The 12,115-nt window shown below is 44.5% G+C and overlaps 1 long non-coding RNA gene across 1 annotated transcript in view; it reads right to left on the minus strand.

Annotated features, from left to right (window-relative positions):
• The window catches only part of LOC146525131 (uncharacterized), a 286,848-nt gene that overhangs the window by 20,459 nt on the left and 254,274 nt on the right, over positions 1–12,115 (minus strand). The gene's annotated exons all lie outside the window — the stretch shown is intronic.

The following is a 12,115-nucleotide window of genomic DNA, read 5'->3' on the forward strand; positions in this document are numbered from 1 at the left end:
GTCTCCCCAAGCTCTGAGTACTGCTTGCCGTTTTGCTTTATGTATGATTCCCGGCTGTTTTTGCACTAATTGCCTATGATCGTCAAACTCTTTTGAATCTTCGACCATTGAACCATCAAACGCCAGACGTACGCTGAGAACCAGGGACTTTCCCCCCCGCTTTCGATGGATATTCTTCCCCTCGTACGCTACCTGTCTTTTGCCCCCCTACAGAAAAAAACGACCTAGGAGACAGGGTAAACGGAGCGGTATCCGTGAACGCATCAAGGCCTACCTAAAGTCACACGAAGTGATTAACCACTATGTTATTTTACGTTCCTCCCCATCCTTCCAGGACTGGTCTACCTTTAGGCTGATTCGCCATGTCGGCCAGCATGCCCGCTCGGTCTACCTGCTCGGTGTTGGATGCAGACCTCCAGAGGTGGCGTGAAGCACAGTAATCTACGCCTGTTGAGGCGCACTCCTAGAAGTGATAATGTGACTACGATCCGGATGGCACTGCACAAGTCCTTAATCCTAAATGACTTTTTTTCTCTCATCAAGGTGAGATTTCTTGTTCCTGACGGAGACTTGGGTACGTCCCGGTGAGTCCTTTTCCTTTTTGGAACTTCTTCCCCCAAACTGTGCCTTTCTGAGCTGTCCCAGGACCTCGGGTAGAGGTGGAGGGCTAGCCTCGGTCTTTAAAAACAAATTTCAAGTACGGCAATTGCCTCCTGCCATGTACTCCAAGGCCACACACTTGATCTGGTATTGTCATATGGTCTGGACATGCACATTATGGATATAAGCGACACTCGGATCTCGGACCACTTCCCAGTCATGTTTGATATTGAACTTTGTAATGTGGAATTGAATTGCGCCAAGTGCGCACGATTAATCCTGAGATTACCAGCTTCTCTGTGGCCTTTACTAACTCTACTTTTTATGATACCAACTCTAATTCAGCTATGTCGGTTGATGAATTTTCTAACGCCTTTATTTCAACATGCTCCTCGATTTTAAACACTGTGGCTCCATTAAGGGCTAAACGCTTCAAGCCCACTTACCAACCATGGCTGAATGAATCCACTCGCGCTCTCAGGCGTGAATGTCGCCGAGCAGAGAGGAAATGGAAAAAAGGCAAACTTCAGGTGTCCCTGGAAATCCTGCATAACTGCCGATCAAAATATCAGAAGACTGTCAAAATTGCAAAAGCTTCCTTCCTGACAGAACTTATTACTGACAACAGTCACAAGCCACAAGTTCTGTTTAAAATCTTTAATTCAGTTGATAATCCCTGCTCTACGCCTCCCTGGCTCTCTGTGAAAAATTCTTACATTACTTTATAGATAAAATTTCAGCACTAAGGGCACCATATCTACCAGCAGTTAACCAAACCCCAGTTTCTGAATGCTCTGTGGTTTTTCAACAGTTTGAGCCTGTATCTTTTTCGACTCTGAAAGAAATTATTGATCATATGAGTAACTCTAATACGCTGCATGACATTCTGCCTTCCCACATTATTAAGGAACCTCTGACTACTATCGGTCTCTCTATTTTACTTCTAATGAACTCTTCACTGTCATCAGGCTGTGTTCCGGCACAGGCCACCCCAGGTTTCCACCCCAAAGCTAAAACAATAAAATTCAATCAAATGTACGATTATGTTTTCACAGTGAAGCTCAGATATCCGAGTGTAAGTGAATGCAGCATCAGCTTCTGCACTATGAGTATCACCTTAGGAAAAACAATTTTTCGGCAAAAGAAAATGAGGAGAGAATAAATGTTCCGGTAAGTAATATTAAGTTTGTTGAGTTTAGTAGACTTCGGTGAAATTAGAATACCAAGGAAAAAATAACACTTTCAGACAGTAGGCTGCTGGGGGGAGCTAGCATAAGAGTTATGAGTTATAAGATATAATCCAAGTCGTAACATTGCTGTGTGGAGCTGCAGATTTGGTTGCAGGTTAATACTGGCAGTGTCACCATGCCAGCTGACTGTACTTCATCATCAGCCACTGTTGTTCTTTATACATCAGTATTACTAAAGTTTACCATAAGGCAGCACTTACACTACACTGTGCGGTCTAGCTAATTTCTCTCATTACTTATCTGCCAGCTCCATGTTATGAATAGAGTGTAAATCACCCCTGTGCCATGTTCAGTGCAGGGATGTGCAGTTCTGGTTCTCAAGGCTCCTGTCCTCCCGGTTTCAGATGTTTCCATACGTCAACACAGCTGATTTAAAGAATCATTTACAGATTTGTGCACAACTAGGTGTTTGGGGATTATTTGATTTGAATTGGCTCTGTTGGTATGGGTAACATCTAAAACGTGCATGATAGGGGTCAATGAGGGCCAGAATTTGACATCCCTGACTTCTAGTCAAAGGTCACACATCAGGAAAGTTGTTGTTTGCGACATAAGTTTTTGCTTTATTACTTCAGGGCCAACCAGTAGAGATAAAAGAATAGGAAGAATGAAAAGATCTCAAAATATTGATAATTTCTTCCTTAAGAAGGCTAAAATACAACCAGAAGCAGAGAGCAATGTCAGGGAAAGGTGGACTGAGCAGCAGTCATCATTGTCACCTGTGAGTTCTACAAATGAAGGAATGTGTGAGAATGAATAAGGAAAATGCAAGGAAGGGATGTTTATATTGTCAAGTGTTCAACCGATCCTAATATTTGGGGATAAATAATTAACTAAGCAAATATATGTATTGTGGTACATAATTGGAAAGTAAAACAAAATCCTTCTTTAAATAACATTTTTTTTTATTTAATGAATGTAATATTTTTATATTATCACAGGCACTTGTAGTGTTTAAAATCTCATTCTAATAAGAGTTAAAAGCACATTCGGTTATTAGGTTCATAGGGTTATTGAATTATGGTTAACGCTTGGTAGAATTTTTTTTTAACATTATCTGCCAATTACATCTGCCACCCTTCTCCAAATCTGTGCCCCTACCTGGCCCCCCCAACAAAAATTTTCTAGACACGCCACTGGTTCCGACTGCCTTCAAACACGCAGCCGTACAACCTGTAATCAAAGCAACGCTGACCCCAACAGTCCTTCAAGCCGATCTCTAAACTTCCTTTCATGTCTAAAATGTAAAAAAAAAAAAGTCCTTCTTAGAGACATGGTGTCAGTGACAAATTTCAATCTGGATTCAAACCCCGTCATAGTACCGAGACAGCCTTATTGAGAGGTTTTAATGATCTCCTCCTAACTGCCGCCCTGTGGCTCTAGTCTTATTAGATCTAACTGCTGCTTTCAATACGCTAGACCATAATATTCTCCTAACAAGGCTAGAACATGTAGTTGGCCTTAAAGGTAATGTTCTTTCATGGTTTAAATCGTATCTATCAGACAGATCCTTCTCTGTCACCATGGGGAAATACTCTTCCTCTTCTTCCCCTGTTAACTGTGGTGTGCCTCAGGGGTCCATATTAAGCCCCACGCTGTTCTCCTTGTACATGCTGCCCTTGGGACTCATCTTTAAAAAACATAACATCTATTCAATTCAATTCAATTCAATTCAATTTTATTTATATAGCGCCAAATCACAACAAATGTCGCCTCAAGGCGCTTCATAGATACAGAGAAAAGCCCAACAATCATATGACCCCCTATGAGCAGCACTTTGGCGACAGTGGGAAGGAAAAACTCCCTTTTAACAGGAAGAAACCTCCGGCAGAACCAGGCTCAGGGAGGGGCGGCCATCTGCTGCGACCGGTTGGGGTGAGAGAAGGAAGACAGGATAAAGACATGCTGTGGAAGAGAGACAGAGATTAATAACAGATACGATTCAATACAGAGAGGTCTGTTAATACATAGTGAGTGAGAAAGGTGACTGGAAAGGAAAAACTCAATGCATCATGGGAATCCCCCGGCAGCCTACATCTATTGCAGCATAACTAAGGGAGGATTCAGGGTCACCTGGTCCAGCCCTAACTATATGCTTTAGCAAAAAGGAAGGTTTTAAGCCTAATCTTAAAAGTAGAGATAGTGTCTGTCTCCCTCAATCCAAACTGGAAGCTGGTTCCACAGAAGAGGGGCCTGAAAACTGAAGGCTCTCCCTCCCATTCTACTTTTAAATACTCTAGGAACAACAAGTAGGGCCTGCAGAGCGGGAGCGAAGTGCTCTAATAGGGTGATATGGTACTACAAGGTCATTAAGATAAGATGGGGCCTGATTATTTAAGACCTTGTATGTGAGGAGCAGGATTTTGAATTCAATTCTGGATTTAACAGGAAGCCAATGAAGGGAAGCCAAAACAGGAGAAATATGCTCTCTCCTTCTAGTCCCTGTCAGTACTCTTGCTGCAGCATTTTGGATTAACTGAAGGCTTTTCAGTGAGTTTTTTGGACATCCTGATAATAATGAATTGCAGTAGTCTAGCCTGGAAGTAATAAATGCATGAACTAGTTTTTCAGCGTCACTCTGAGACAGGATATTTCTAATTTTAGAGATGTTGCGCAAATGGAAGAACGCAGTCTTACATATTTGTTTAATATGTGCGTTGAAGGACATATCCTGGTCAAAAATGACTCCAAGGTTCCTCACAGTGTTACTGGAGGCCAAGGTAATGCCATCCAGAGTAAGAATCTGGTTAGATACCATATTTCTAAGCTTTTCAGCGCCGAGTACAATGACCTCAGTTTTATCTGAGTTAAGAAGCAGAAAGTTAGTGGCCATCCAAGTCTTTATGTCTTTAAGACATTCCTGCAGTTTAACTAATTGGTGTGTGTTATCTGGCTTCATGGACAGATAGAGCTGGGTGTCATCTGCATAGCAGTGAAAATGTATGCTATGTCTTCTAATGATGCTGCCTAGGGGAAGCATGTATAATGTAAACAGAATTGGTCCTAGCACCGAACCCTGTGGAACTCCATAATTAACCTCAGTGTGTGAAGAGGACTCTCCATTTACATGTACAAATTGGAGTCTATTAGATAGATATGATACAAACCACTGCAGTGCAATACCTGTAATACCTACAGCATGTTCTAATCGCTCTAATAGAATATTATGGTCAACAGTATCGAATGCTGCACTAAGGTCAAGAAGGACAAGCACAGAGATGAGTCCACTGTCAGAGGCCATAAGAAGATCATTTGTAACCTTCAATAAAGCTGTTTCTGTGCTGTGATGAACTCTGAAACCTGACTGAAACTCTTCAAATAAACCATTCCTCTGCAGATGATCTGTTAGCTGTTTGACAACTACTCTTTCAAGGATTTTTGATATGAAAGGAAGGTTGGAGATTGGCCTATAATTAGCTAAGACTGCTGGGTCTAGAGATGGCTTTTTGAGTAAAGGTTTAACTGCAGCCACCTTGAAGGCCTGTGGTACATAGCCGATTATTAGAGATAGGTTGATCATATATAAGATCGAAGAATTAATCAATGGCAGGACTTCTTTGAGCAGTTTTGTAGGAATGGGGTCTAAAAGACACGTTGATGGTTTGGAGGAAGTAATTATTGAAGTTAACTCAGAAAGATCGATTGGAAAAAAAGAGTCTAACTTAACATCAATGGAACTAAGAGTAGCTGTAGATAATATTACATCTGTGGGATGATTATTGGTAATTTTTTCTCTAATGATAAAAATTTTATTTGTGAAGAAGTTCATGAAGTCATCACTAGTTAACGTTAAAGGGATGGTTGGCTCAACAGAGCTCTGACTTTTTGTCAGCCTGGCTACAGTGCTGAAGAGAAACCTGGGGTTGTTCTTATTTTCTTCAATCAGTGATGAGTAGTAAGCTGTTCTGGCTTTGCGGAGGGCTTTCTTATAAAGCAACAAACTATTTCTCCAGGCTAAATGATGATCCTCTAAATTTGTGACACGCCATTTCCTCTCCAGATTACGAGTCATCTGCTTTAGGGTACGTGTTTGAGAATTATACCACGGGGTCAGGTACTTCTGATTAGAGACCTTAGTTTTCACTGGAGCTACAGTATCCAGAGTCGTACGTAGTGAGGAGGTGAAATTATTAACAAGATAATCGACCTCTGTTGGGGTAGCGTTCAGATAGCTGCTCTGCTCTGTGTTGGCTGCTCTGCATCTCCTATCACTACTATGCAGATGATATCCAAATTTACTTTCCTCTAAATTTGGATGCCTCGTCCCCACTCTCGCCTTTGTTCGAATGTCTGCGGGAGGTTAAAGACCGGCTATCCCAGAATTATCTCATCTTAAATGAAAGCAAGACGTTCCCCCTGGGCCAGCTAACTGATACAATGGGGTCTTTCGCCAGTCACTTTTCTCATTCTGCCAGAAACCTCGGAGTGCTCATCGATAGTTCTTTTAAATTAAACAAGCAAGTATCCACTGTGTTAAAAACCAGCTTTTATCAATTACGCCAACTTTCCAAAGCTAAGCCCTATTTACCACATAAAGAACTCGAAAAACGTATCCATGCCTTCATCACTTTTAGATTGGACTATTGCAACTCTCTTTACCTGGGCCTCCAACTCTCCCTCCTTCAGTGTCTGCAATTAGTCCAAAATGCAGCAGCACGCCTCTTAACTGGCACTAGAAGGCATGAGCACATCACCCCTGTCCTCGCTAACCTACAACGGCTTCCCGTCAAATATTGCATTGATTTCAAAATCCTTCTGCTCACTTTTAAAATTCTAAATAACCTGGGCCCTAGCTACTTAACTGATCTCCTTGATCCGTGCAACGCAAAGAGAGCACTAAGATCCTCCAGCCAACGGTCTCGTTTAAAAAACGGAGGTGACCGTGCATTTGACCCTAGACTGTGGAATAACCTCCTAGTCAAAATCCGTACTTCGGAATCAATTCAATTGTTCAAATCCCGTTTAAAAACACACTTGTTTGTACTTAGCTTTTGAAACAAATTAGTTTGACTTTCAAATTAGTTTACCTGCACTACACCATGTTAATGCAATTTTAAGTATAATTGTACTATTTGTACTTTGCTCTGCCCGCACTGCAGTTTTATTGTGAAGCACTTTGATGTACATTAGTCTTTTAAATGATCTAAGAACTGTAACTTGTCTCTGTTCTGCAGAATTGATTTCTTTCAACTGACTGCTTTAATATGATGTTTAGTATAATTTAAGTATTTTCTATGCTTGGCTGCAGCCTTACTAGGGAGTTATGACCATTACGTTTATGCAATAGCACTACTTGCAAGAAAGAAAAGCTAATTTAAGGTGGTCTTCCCCCAAGTTCTCAACAAAAAGGTATTTCAGATGAAGAGTCTTCAAATCAAATCAAATCAATTTATTTATATAGCACTTTTCACAGGATAAAAACCACAAAGTGCTTCACAGTAATATAAAACAGAAATACATAAAATACATTAATAATAAAACACAGCACAAATCTAATTAAAAGCCAATCTAAATAAATGAGTCTTAAGCTGCTTTTTAAAAGAATAAATACAATCAAGGCAACGTAATGATGTAGGGAGAGCATTCCACAACCTGGGGGCCACCGCTCTAAAAGATCTATCTCCTCTGGTCTTAAAACGAGTTCGTGGGACTACCAACAGCCTTTGATTAGAAGATCTCAGGCTGCGAGAGGGAGCGTGGGGTTCTAAAAGATCAGAAATGTAAGCAGGGGCATCACAATTCAAAGCTTTAAAAGTCAGTACCAAGATTTTAAAATGAATTCTAAAATGTACTGGAAGCCAGTGTAATGAACGTAACACTGGTGTAATGTGCTCTCTTTTCCGTGTCTTAGTTAAAAGCCTTGCAGCAGCATTCTGGACTAACTGGAGACGGTCAAGATTCCTTTTGCTCAAACAAAGAAAAAGGCTGTTACAATAATCTAAGCGAGAAGAAATAAAAGCATGAATAACCATTTCTAACTCAGACTTAGACAGCAAAGTTCGCAGTTTGGAGATGTTTCTTAGCTGAAAAAGGCAGTTCCTAATTAACTGGCGAGAGTGTTGTTCTAGGGACATGGCAGAATCAAAGATCACACCAAGGTACCCGAGGCTCAGGTGAACCGATGAGCCAAGAGAACCAAGATGCTGTTTGTTTAGAGATATCTGGTTGTTACACAATACACTAGTTACACAATATGGGATCAACAAGAAAAGATTTTTAGAATATCAACAAATTAAATCCATAATAAAAAAGAAATTTAAACTGGGTCAAGTTGAACTACAAACACCACCAAGTGTGGTTCAATTTTTTACTCTTAAAACCCCCAAATTACTATCCAAAATATACAGAATGCTTTCTAAAACAGATAAATCAATATCACTTCCTATTGCAAAATGGGAAGCGGATTTATCAGTTAACTTAGACCAAAACTTCTGGTCTCAGATTTGCTTAAAAACCTTTCATCTAATCAGAAATCCCAGTCTTCAATTAATTCAATACAAAATACTACATAGAGTGCACTATACAGGTCATCGGATGTTCAAGATGGGCTTTGCATCTACCAACAACTGCTCACACTGCCAAACCAATTCACCGGACAATTATATCCACGCTCTTTGGTTCTGTCCACCAGTTCAGAAGTTTTGGCGCGAGATATGTGAAGACTTATCAAAGTGTCTGAAATGTAACATTCCAACTTCCCCCTTAGTGTGTTTGTTGGGCAGCTTAGATAATGTCACTTCAGAAAAGAATATAGCCCATATGGTTTTCACTGCCCTATGCATAGCCAAGAAAACAGTCCTCATGAACTGGAAAAATAAAAACAATCTTAATTCTAACCAATATAGAAATTATCTATTAGATTACATTAGTCTTGATACAGCCTCTGCCACCACATCAGATCAATCGCTCTGGGCTCCTCTGATCAGCTCCATCACCTAGTGGGGGTGGGGGGTCATATTTTGGTCTCGCCTTCACTGTTGTGATTGGTGTGGGGGTAGGGTCGGGCTTAGGGCATCGGGGGGTTCCCCGGGAGCATCTTCCTTGGGGGGCTCAACCCGGGGTAGCGGTCATGGCCAATTAGGGGCTCTGTTGGCTCTTAGGTGACGGCTTCCTCGTGGCTACGTGCAGCGGGGCTAGGGGAGGGTCTGTGCTGACGGACGGGGGTTACTGACCTGGTAGCCTGGCTGCCCCTGGGTGGGTCCGGGACGGGCGTGAGGTTCTGGGGGCGCTCCGGCTCTGGCCTGGGGCCCTGGCCGGGCCTCGGGGGCCTGGGTCCTGGTTGGTGTGTTGCCGGGGTTGTGGGCCGGTGGGTATATGGGGGCCCGCCACTGGCGCGGGGTGCCGCCGGTGCGCTGAGCCACCTGGGGGGCTCTTCAACTGGTGGGGGGGGGGGTTGTCACATCTTGCAGGAGCTTTCCTCTCTCAGGAACTCTCTCTGCAAGAGGGGGAGATACAGGAGAGGTGGAGGAAGATCTCAGCCTGGGCGTCTATTGTCTTATGTAGTCTGGAAGATGAGTGGATGATGGGGTGGGTGCAGTTTTCTCTGTTGTGGGGTTGGGTGGACTGCCCCGGGCTCTGTGGGGCCGGGCGGCGCCGCTGCACTGGGCCCCGGTTCGGATGGGCCTGGGCCCCCCTTCCCTGGCGGGTCGCGGAGTATGGGGGTGCCTACTGGGGTCAGCGGGGGAGCTGGCCCCAGGGAGGGGTCACTTGCCCCTCCCTTCCTTCCCTCCCCATCTCCAGCTGCCTCCCTCTTCCCGCTCCACCACAACCACCCACACATGCAGGGCCTTGGAGTAGGGGTGTGTCAACAGGGTGCAGAGGAGGTAACCCCCCCCCTCTGTCCCCTTCTGGCTGCCTCTGCCTCAATTTTATCCCGCAACTTAGACATTCACATTACTCACACTCTCATTACACATACATATAGGATCTTGGGGGTGGGCATGCTACACGGAATCCCAATTACCATCAGGGTGTACACCTCACCCCCGGCGTCGTTGCCCACCTCTCAATTTTAAATACACGTAGACATTGAGGGCTAGCAGGAGGGACTATGCGCTTACCTGCTGCTCTCTGGCAGGTAGCTCCATGCCCTCCTGGGTTTTAAATGCACCTTAGAACACACATACATCAACACTACAATGAGCGGGTGGAGGGAGGTTAGGAGTCTTCTCTCACCCTCGTTCTTTGCTTTCTGCTGGAGCAGGGGGGCTAGGAGGAGGAGTTGGCCGTCCGACTGGGATCCGGAATGTGGGGCCTCCCTGCTGCTGCGGAGTCGGGGCGGTCTGCTTCTCCCCACCGCAGGGAAAAGGGTAACACAACCTGGGTCTGGGTGCAGTTCCCCCCTCCAGGGGCAAGGGTACCTAGACCCGGTTCGTAGAGTACGCTTGGGGAGTGTGATTGTGTGTACAGCGTCTCTTTATGTCTGTCTCCACGTTGGTTGAGTGTGGAGTAAGTGCATATGAGAGCATGAGGGTGGGAATGGATGTTTGTATCTGTGTGTGCCTGTATGTCTGTGTCTATATGTCAGGTTGGGTATCAGATGCCACCTCTCTGAGGACAGCTCAGGCCCTCCAAGGTTTGGAGGCCTATCTCCCCCCACCACTTCCCCTGCCGGGGGCGGACTCCCTCAGACATCGGTGCGTTGGTGGTTCTTTGTGTCCGGGGGTGGGCGTCCGGGTACACACCGGCTCACTCCTTGGCGGCTGCTTATCGGGGCCTGGAGCCTGGGGCTCGCTTGGGCCACTTCGGAGGTGGGGTGCCCCCGGCCTCTCGGCCTGGGGCTCGGTCACTCAGGCACAGCTGGCTGCCGGCGGAGCTCACGGGCACGTCACTGCAGCCCCCCCTGGCTTCTGCTCCGTGGCTGCTGGGTGACCCCTCATCTGGGACTCTCCTCAGCTCTTTCTGGGACGGTGGCACGGCTGCCCCTCTGTTGGTCTTCCTTGGTCTCTTGTGTTCTGGGGGCCTCTGGATGTCTGGAGTTTTGATCTCCTCCATACCTGCTTCATGCCCTGGAGGACGGGGCAGTGGCCCCCCACACCCTCTAGCAGATCATTACATGAGGGAACCTTTTAAGAAAACAAGCGCGTCCATGCTCACAGGTGTACACACGGGTGATCACACACACAAACTACACCCTTTTTGGCTCCTACCTCAATGCACACTGTGCTGTCGATCTTACGTGCTGCACAATAATGTTTAATATTTAGTATTTACTGTCATATTCCCATATATCATTGTGATGTGGTTTATTGTATTACTCTCGTTTTCTTCTGCTTGTTTTCTTTTTTCTTTCTCAACAGGTGATCCAGGTGATCGATATATGTATTTTTTTTTTTTCTGCTTATTCTGTTGGTTTTTGTTTTTTGCCCTTCTCCCCCGTCCCTCTTCTCAACTGTTTTTCTTTCCCTCTTTCTTTCTCCCTTTTCTTTCCCCCAGTCAAGTCTGTCCCGTATTCAGCAAGTGAAAATAAAATAAAGAATAAAAGGTGAATCAAATGGACCATTACGGCAAAGCTGGGATGGTCAATTTGGTAAAGAAAATCCGTTGGGCATCTTTCTTCGCCTTTAGACAATAATTCTGATGGCAAAAGAGCCAAACGGGACAGGCAAAAGTGTTCAAAAAAGTGTACAGAGTTCAACTGTAAGTAGTTGTCACCAAGCCACTGTTCAATGGAAGCTAAACATTTAATTAAAGAGGACAGTTTATGGACTTCCATTGGCTTAAAAGAACAATAGAGCTGAATATCATCAGCATAGAAGTGATAAGACACCTCAGGGAACTGCCTAATTATAAGTCCTAGAGGTAACATGTACAAAAGAAAAAGAATAGGACCCAGAACTGAACCCTGCGGTACCCCACATCTCAGATCTTTAGAATGTGACATAAACCGATTTGCAAAAACACTAAAAGATCTGTTGGAGAGATATGACTGAAACCACTTCAAAGCCAGACCAGACACACCAACTACGTCCCGGAGCCTGTTAATCAGGATGGTGTGGTCAATGGTGTCAAAGGCAGATGTCAAGTCCAACAAAACCATGACTGAGGATGCTCCGGAGTCAGCTGACATCATAATGTCACTCGAGACTTTAAGTAATGCGGTTTCTGTTGAAGCGGTGGTTATCACTGTTGCCGCACAGCAAGAAGGTCCTGAGTTCAATTCCACCATCAGGCCAGGGTCTTTCTGTGTGGAGTTTGCATGTTCTCCCCGTGTTTGCGTGGGTTCCCTCCGGGTACTCCGGCTTCCTCCCACCGTCCAAAGACAT

This window comes from Neolamprologus multifasciatus, chromosome 1, assembly GCF_963576455.1.
Source record: "Neolamprologus multifasciatus chromosome 1, fNeoMul1.2, whole genome shotgun sequence".
Classification (NCBI taxonomy): domain Eukaryota; kingdom Metazoa; phylum Chordata; class Actinopteri; order Cichliformes; family Cichlidae; genus Neolamprologus; species Neolamprologus multifasciatus.